This window comes from Elephas maximus, chromosome 3 (genome assembly GCF_024166365.1).
Source record: "Elephas maximus indicus isolate mEleMax1 chromosome 3, mEleMax1 primary haplotype, whole genome shotgun sequence".
NCBI classification, from domain to species: domain Eukaryota; kingdom Metazoa; phylum Chordata; class Mammalia; order Proboscidea; family Elephantidae; genus Elephas; species Elephas maximus.
Window position 1 is genome coordinate 25,326,254 of NC_064821.1, and position 8,433 is coordinate 25,334,686.

At 43.1% G+C, this 8,433-nt stretch overlaps 1 pseudogene; it reads left to right on the forward strand.

Annotated features, from left to right (window-relative positions):
* Positions 1 to 1,694: 1,694 nt before the first annotated feature.
* LOC126071140 (olfactory receptor 7E24-like) lies at positions 1,695 to 7,845 on the forward strand (annotated as a pseudogene).
* The last annotated feature ends 588 nt before the right edge of the window (positions 7,846 to 8,433 follow it).

Below are 8,433 nucleotides of genomic sequence, written 5' to 3' on the forward strand. Positions count from 1 at the left end.
TTCTCATGCTATCCAGCGTTTTCTGATGACAGTGGCAGTCCGTGCGTGTAGGCACAGTCTAGGATGGTGTGTGAATCTCCATGGACGGTCCTCTCTTAAATTCAGGAGGTTGTTGATTGCACATCTTTGTGCTCTGGAGCAGACAATGCTTCAGCCTTTGCAGCCAGCTGGTAAAGACTGGTCTGGTAGTTGACTATTTTCCACTCTCAGCATGGGGGTTTTTCTGATGACTATCCACACGAGTAACAAAAGCTTATCAGGAGCAGAACTAATTTTGTTATTTATCTATTTTTTTGTCCAGATGTCTCATCTCTACAGGGCTTTGCTTTATATGTCAGTCTGAGGGTTGTCAGTGGCCAGATTGAATGGTCAGGCTGTTAGCTATAGCCCACATCACAGTTTCCTTGTGCCCCTCTAAAAATGGCCCTAACGTCAGCAATTCCCATCAGGACTTGGAGGCAAAAGTTTACAAAGGTGTGCATTAAGACATCAACATCATCAGTACATACAATAAGGATTTGTAGGGGCCCCAAGGGACTTATCCATAGTCAGGGTGGGGCAAGTGTCTCAATGACAGTGACCTCAGACCCAAAGTATACCTCATTGGACTTTAATTGTAACACAAGGCCTTTGCTCCTCCCTGTTGATGGAGAAATTAGGCTTAATCCTCAATCTTAATTCTTTCTGAAAGAAGATCTAGGAAAAGTTGGCAGAGCCCTTACTCACTTGTGGGGCCATGCCTCCACCATACCAAGTGCAAACATGGGTCCAGCCCAGTTGCCTGGTAACCTGGTGGTGGGCCCCCTTCTTTTAGTTTTCCCCTTACCATTGCAGCTGCAGCTAGGTTGCTGTTCAGTTATCTTGGCCAGAGTAGCTATCAGAGAATTCTGAGGTCTCTTCAAGGTTGCTCAACACAAGCTATCTTGAAGGGCTTACTACTCCTTTTTTTTTTTTTTTTTTTTCTTTCTTTCCTCCCTGCTGTTTTAACTCTTGCTTTGCACTGGGTGTTACAGGGTGTTCTCAACACCAGGGACCTGTTTTATCCCCTCCAACTAGCTCTAGTCCCATGCTCTACCAATTGAGCTAGCAGGGCTTCGCTGGCCAACCTGGGATTTCTCCCACAGAAAAGCATGGGGGCCAGGCCTCCCCACGTAGAAGTTGCTGGCCACCCCAGAATTTCCCCTGAAGATGCCCCTTGCTTCTGCAAATGGGACACTAATGTTTCAGTGGAGGGGGAATATGCTGCCTGCAAATCTTCCAGTTGCGGCTCTGCTTCCAGCTGCCTAATTAGGGTCCTAGCAGCTGGCTCCACATTGGATGCCCCTCTCAATGCTGCCAGTAGAAGCCACCCCACACAAACTGCCTCAGCACGGCAATCTGTCTTTTGCTTTGGGGTCTCCAGCTGACACAGCGTAGCTTCAATGCCCTTAGGTGTTTTGGGGTCACCCCGTACTCATGCGGTGGACTCCAGCTAACCAAGATAGCCGCGCCCCCCCCCTCCGTGGAGGACGGGGGCCACCACTTCGGGATTCTTCCCATCAAGGTCCCTCTCCCTGCTGTATGTCCGGTGTTCACAGAGGTTTCCTCAGTCTCCTGGCTGGCTTGCCAGTTGTTGGGTAACAACCCAGTGGTACCTGAACACAAAGTCAGCCACGTCTCCAAGAGACCGAAGAAAGACTCTGGAACCAGCGATCATGACGTATGGTTTATTTGGGAAGCTTACTTATAGGACCGTGGCCCAGAGTGGTGAGCGGACCAGTTTAGTGCTCCACAACCACCTAGCAAGGGACACAAGCTTATATACCATTCCAGCTGGGACCAAGGCTCCTTGTTTTTCTCCCATGTCCTTGGGAAGTCAGTGTTCCCAGGGACTTCACATCCAGGCCCAGGTGTTTTCCTTCCTATTGCTAAGGCATTCCTCCGCCTTGGCCGCTGGCCCAGTCATGCCACCCCTGGCATTGTACGTTAGCCAGAGTCCATCCTGAATTCATCCCCAGCATGCTTAGGGGAAGAGCAAAGCTAATTCCATTCAGGGGGGGTGCATATAGCTGAATATCATTACTCTACAGTCTCCAGGAATTATTTGCTGCGAGCATGGTGGTGGCATTCGTTGTGACTAGGCTAGAAAGCAGAGGGACCTCTCTATAGTCAAGCTGTCGGTACTGTCAATTGTCCTTATAGAGAGCGAAGCCTGTTAGCGTGTAGCTTCTAAGATTTTCCCAGTGACTCCCACCTCCTGTATTCACTCTCTTGTGGATAACTGTCCCCTTGAGTGTGTGGTGGACTTACTTACTTCCAACAAATAAAATTTGGAAAAATATTGGGGTATCACTTCCAACCTTAGGGTTAAAAAGAATCTGCTTTCCTTCTTGCCAGTCCTCTGTTGCTCTCTCCCTGGCTCACTCTGATGAAAGCCAGCTTGCATGTTGCCAACTGCCTGATTGAGAGGTGCCTGTTGCCGGAAGCTGAGCGAGGCCTCCGGCCAACAGTCTTTGAGGAACTGAACCCTCCCAACTGATGTGTGAGTGGTCTGGGAATGAGATCTTCCAACGAAGCCTTGAGGTGACTGCAGTCATGGCCAACAGTTTCAATTTCAATGCAGCCATCTTTGAGGACAGTGAAAGTATTGCTTTGTGTGTGTGTGTGTGTATTTTTCACTGATTGCCTCATTTATTGTTATTTTTTTGTTTTGGTAAGTACATATATAACCAATGATTTGTAATTTTACCATTCTTAATGTGTATAATTCAGTGATATTAGTTACGTTTATCAGGTTGTTCAATTATTCCCATCATCTATTTCCAAATTCTTCCATCACCTTTAGCGGAAGCTCAGTGTCTCCTAAGCACAGAGTCCCTCTTTTACCCTCCATCTACCTGCTCCTGGTTACCACTCACAAATTTTGCTTTCTACTCAATTGCCTAACCTAATTATTTCACACACTTCCTGAAATATTTAAGTAAAAGATTGTTACCAAATATGTGTGGCAAAATAGTTTTCCAAGCTTACATTTTTTCCAGCGTACATTAACTACCCCAAAAAAGTAGAACTGGTGTTGTCATTCAAATTATCAAAAATATGAATCGCCTACGCATAAAACTCCAAATCACACTAAAGCTAAAGAATGGGAAATAAAAAGTTGTCTTTAGTGACAGAAATCTTAATTCAGAAAATGGAAATAGTATCAGATTTATGGCATAGAAGTCCTAATCCTCTCTAAATTATAGGAATAATTCCAAGGGTTTGGGAATATAATATCATATACTGATTTTTTTTCCTGAAAATTTGAAAAAAAAAAAAAGTGTCCGATTTTTATGTTAAGATATGTACAACTTGGAAGTTAGAAGTGAGAATTATAGGCAGGCTTCCTCCTTAAAGTGGGAGGGCCTAGATACCAGAGACATTCACTTTCTTCTCTTCCTCTTTCATTAATGTTAACGAACCCTTAGAGATTAGAGTAACATGGACTAATTTGGATAATTGGGTGCCCTGGACATTGAGCTCTCAAGGCCATACAACTGTGTATAACATGCCTGTGCCTTCCAGGCCTTCAGTTTGCCTGCCCCAGTCCAGCTAGCTCCATATCCCTGTCTGTCCTCTGGAGTGGTCGTCTGCCTCAGGAGGCCCATACCTGAATCTCTCTTTCTGACAGTCCTGAGGAAGGAGTCTCCACCTTCAAGCCCACCAGGCAGGAGAGGCATGGTAGATCCACACCCCTTGTAATGCCCCAGCAGAGTGCAATTTAATCAGTACCATGGGAGACAGTAGACATGAAGGGGCTTGGGAGCATTGTTTCCTCCTTATCAGGACAAGTAGTACACTTGGGATGGCCAGATGGGAGGCCCTGAAATGCTAAGTTTTAGCTCAGAGGCTTGTAAAGTTTCTGTTCCTGGTTCTGGTAGACATCTGAGAAAGCTCGTTTAGTGTCTTGATTTCTTCTACATTGGCTCTACGTCCCATAGGCACTTCCCCACCAGCGTAGGAAATGGGTTCCTCTCATCTGCCCCCTAAACTCTTCAGAATGATCTTGTAGATGATAATGATAATGACAATGGTGAAGATGATGACAGTAACCATAGTATGACAAATGTTTATTGAAGGCTGCCCAGTGCTAGGATCTGAGCTAAGTATTCTATGTAAATTGTTTCCTGTTTCTGCACCTCACCCAGAAAAGAGCAATATAAGTTATTGTCATTTCATAGAAGAGAAAAGGAACACAGCCTTTTTTTGTAACTTGTTCCAGGTCATGGACTAGTAGAGGTTGAAGCCAGGTTTAAATTCTGGGAGTGTGAAGGGAAACACAGGGTACCTGGCCATGTTCTCTCCTGCCTACCTACCCTGCCATTTCAATTCCCTGGTCTCTCTAGGTACAGACCCCCTGATCACTGTGTTCTTTTGTAGTGGGGGCTGGGGTAGTGCCTGCTAGACCATAGTGGACAGCAGTGGGTGCTTCTTGCTGCATCGACTACAAGAGGGATCATTGCAATCACAGGTGAGAATCACAGAAAGATTTGGCAGATGAAAATTCAAGGCAGATCTTTTTCTTGCTCCTGCTCCTGGATGTTGTCTAAGCTGCCACTTCCTCCTTCATCCTTGTAATTTAGCCCATCCTGGTCTCAAAGGGAGACATGAGTTCAATTCATAGTCAGGAAATTGTAAACAGTTTAAAGGTGTACCTTAGATGTATCTTTGGTTAAGTTCTCTGGACCTCTGCTTTGAACATTTTGAAATGTGAGGAAACAGAATAAAGATGGTTAGTGCATGGGCCTCAGATAGCTACAATTTAATTGTGAATCCAAGTTCTCATCATCTCTGAGCCTTTACATTGCCATCTGAGTTGATCTTTAGTTGACAGAGTGATCTGCATTGATGTAAGGATTGAATACATAATGGATACTACTTTTGTGATTAATCATGTGATGGACATATACAGCAAGAGCCAATTACTTTTTGATATTATTATTATTTTTAATTAGGCTAAGCTCCATACCATTCAAATAAAATATACTGTGATCAGAATGTTTTTTTTTCCCCCGCCCTCTGCATCCCTGAAAGAACATTTCATTTTTATACATGAAGATATTGAATGCTAGGAAAGAAACCACTGAGTCTCATTCATTTCTGATTCCCCAGAGCCTATCTCATGCTTAGCACAGAGAAGGCTACAAACACAACCACAACAAAAGATCTGTTAAAACACTGAATAATTCCTTTCTTGGTTCACAGGAACCAAGCTAGACTACATGGCTTCCACTTGTTTAGTATCACAAGGTAGTCATGGCAAGGCAAACAAGAAAAGACCTCATTCCTTTAGCACTGGAGAATCAATTACAATGTTAGCTTAAATGTTAAAGGCTGAATCTTTAGACTTCAGGCTTTACCTTTAATGAGTGGTCTTGGGGAGGAGACTTGACCACACCTGGAACTCAGAGGAGGCCCTCGTATACAGGTTCGAGGTCTGCTGTGGCAAGCAGTGTCTCAGCAGGCTTCTCAGTCTTCAGACAGAGAGTCGAGAGACCTTTTGCTTCTGTCTCCTCTGAAAATGAGCTGAAATCCACATGTTTATATACCCTGTATATTGTCATGTTCAACTATAATGGTATGTTTTATTGCCAATTAAAAAATTGTTGTATGATATATTTAGGTTTTGTTAATTTATATTATGTTTTATGGTGAGTTAGGGACTTGTTGTATGGCATATTTACATTCTTGTTTACTACGTGTTTTAAGACCAAGTTAATAAATTAAAAACTATGGGAATTGTTTAGTGACTTACACACATATGTTTTTAAAGGACATTGCAGAAGCAGACATGACTTGAGAGCATAAAGAAAGCACACATAACAAAAGTACCCCCACCAAATTCATGCCAGAGCTTGCTTTTGGGGGACAGGTGTGCAGAGGAATGAGGTCATGCAGGGAAAGCACGAAAACTCAAGTTTGACTGGTAATATTTTAAACCTCTAAAGTGTGATTTATAAAGCAAGTATTATTAAATGTGCATATTTTTAATACGGTGAGTACATATTAATGATAACAATAAATAATAAATAAAAAAAGATAACAATAGTTAACATTATTGGAGCAATTACTAAGAGCCTGGCAATAATGTAAAGCAATGGTTCTCAACCCTGGCTGTGCTTCGGGATGACCAACAGAGGGACTCACATGTAGAGTCTGTTCAATTGGTTCAAGGCTGTGGCAAGGAGCCCTGGTGCCCCAGTGGTTAAGAGCTCAGCTGCAAATCAAAAGACTGGCAGTTCGAATCCACCAGCCACTCCTTGGAAACCCTTTGGGGCAGTTCTACTCTGTCCTATAGGGTTGCTGTGAGATGGAATCGATTTGAGAGCAATTGCTTTGGTTTTTTTTTAGGCTGGGGCCAGCTTATTAGTATATTTTAAAAGATCCATAGATAATTATAACGATCAATTAGCATTGAGAACCACTGGTTTTAGCACTTTATATGCATTTAATTTAATTATAACAGCTCTAAAAGTGAGGTTCAATTAAGAGTTATATTTTAATAGATGTACAGACTACCAAGATGTTTGTCACATTATTCTCTTCTTCTTACAGGGTATTTCTTATTGTATATGCTTCCCTCGTAGAGGGGGGCTGATACTTTACTGCCTGTATAGATTTTTTTATGTTAAAATGTCCTTGCTGTTCTAACATTCTTCAGCCCAGTGTGTCTAAAGTGGGTTTGAAAAGAAACAGTTGAATAACACAGAAACGAGTGAGGAGAGATTTCTGAGAAGAACAGAACTTGGTTTTGCTACATCTGAGGAACATTGCCTAAGGTCCTAGAGTATCAGGTCCTCAAATTCACTTGATTTGTGAATTTCTTGAATTAAAAATATATGCACAGTGCTGGGTGATTGTTTACTGATTTTCTTTTTTATAACCCTTTTTTCTTTCCCCAAAGCTGTCTCATCTACATGGAACCACAGAATCTGACAGGTGTCTCAGAATTCCTCCTCCTGGGCCTCTCTGAGGACCCGGAATTGCAGCCCCTCCTCTTTGGGCTGTTTCTCACCATGTATGTGGTCACTGTATTTGGGAACCTGCTCATTATCCTGGCTGTCAGCTCTGACCCCCGCCTTCACACCCCCATGTACTTCTTCCTATCTAATCTGGCCTTGGCTGACATTGGTTTCATTTCCACCACAGTCCCCAGGATGCTAGTGAACATTCAGACACAGAACAAATCTATCACACAAGTGTCCTTTTTTATTCTTTTTGCCTGTTGGGACGTTCTCCTTCTGACTGTGATGGCTTATGACCGGTTTGTGGCCATCTGTCACCCACTTCACTACCTTGTCATCATGAACCCTCACCTCTGTGGCTTCTTGGTGTCATGTTTCATCAGCCTTTTGGACTCCCAGCAGCACTGCTTGATGGTGTCACAACTCACCTTCTACATGGAAGTGAAAATTCCTCATTTCTTTTGCTACCCTTCTCAACTTCTCAATCTTGCCCGTTCTGACACCTTCACCAAAAACATACTAGTATATTTTATTGGTGCCATTCTTGGTGGTATTCCTATCTCAGGGATCCTTTTCTCTTACACTCGAGTCATTTCCTTGATTTTGAGAGTCCCATCGTCAGGTGGGAGGTATAAAGCCTTTTCCACGTGTAGTTCTCACCTGTCAGTAGTTTGCTTATTTTTTTGGAACTGGTCTTGGAGCTTACCTAAGTTCAGCTATCTCATCTTCTCCCAGGAAAGGTGTGGTGGCCTCAGTGATGTACACCGTGGTCACCTCCATGCTGAACCCCTTCATCTACAGCCTGAGGAACAGGGACATCAATAGGGCTCTGTGGAGGCTCCTCAGGAGAACAGCTTGATTTCAAGTCTTGTGCCATCTTTTACGGCATGTGTATTGAAAACAAAACTTACCAAACATCTCAAACAGGAAATCCTATATTTTGGCCAGATAATTCTTGTAGCTTTCATGTTTACATTCCTCTTGATATGTCATATCTCAGTATTGTTTATTTTGGTCCCTCTTGAATAGGATTGTGGTAGTATTCTGGAATCCTAATTATACCATAACCACTGCATGATTGAATTCTGTAAAACCTGGGGAACCTTCTATATTTGTCATCTGTCTTAGTCACCTAGTGCTGCTATAACAGAAATACCACAAGTGGATGGCTTTAAGAAAGAGAAGTTTATTTTCTCAGAGTGAAGTAGGCTAAAAGTCCAAATTCAGGGTGTCAGCTCCAGGGGAAGTTTTTCTCTCTCTTTCAGCCTTCTCATCAATCTTCCCCTAGACTAGGACTTTCTCTGCGCAGGGACCCCGAGTCCAAAGGATGCGCTCTGCTCCTGCCACTGCTTTTTTGGTGGTATTAGGTCCCCCTGTCTCTCTACATGTTTCTCTCTTTTCTAATTCAAGAAATTGCCTTAAGACACAGTCCAATCCTATAGCCTGA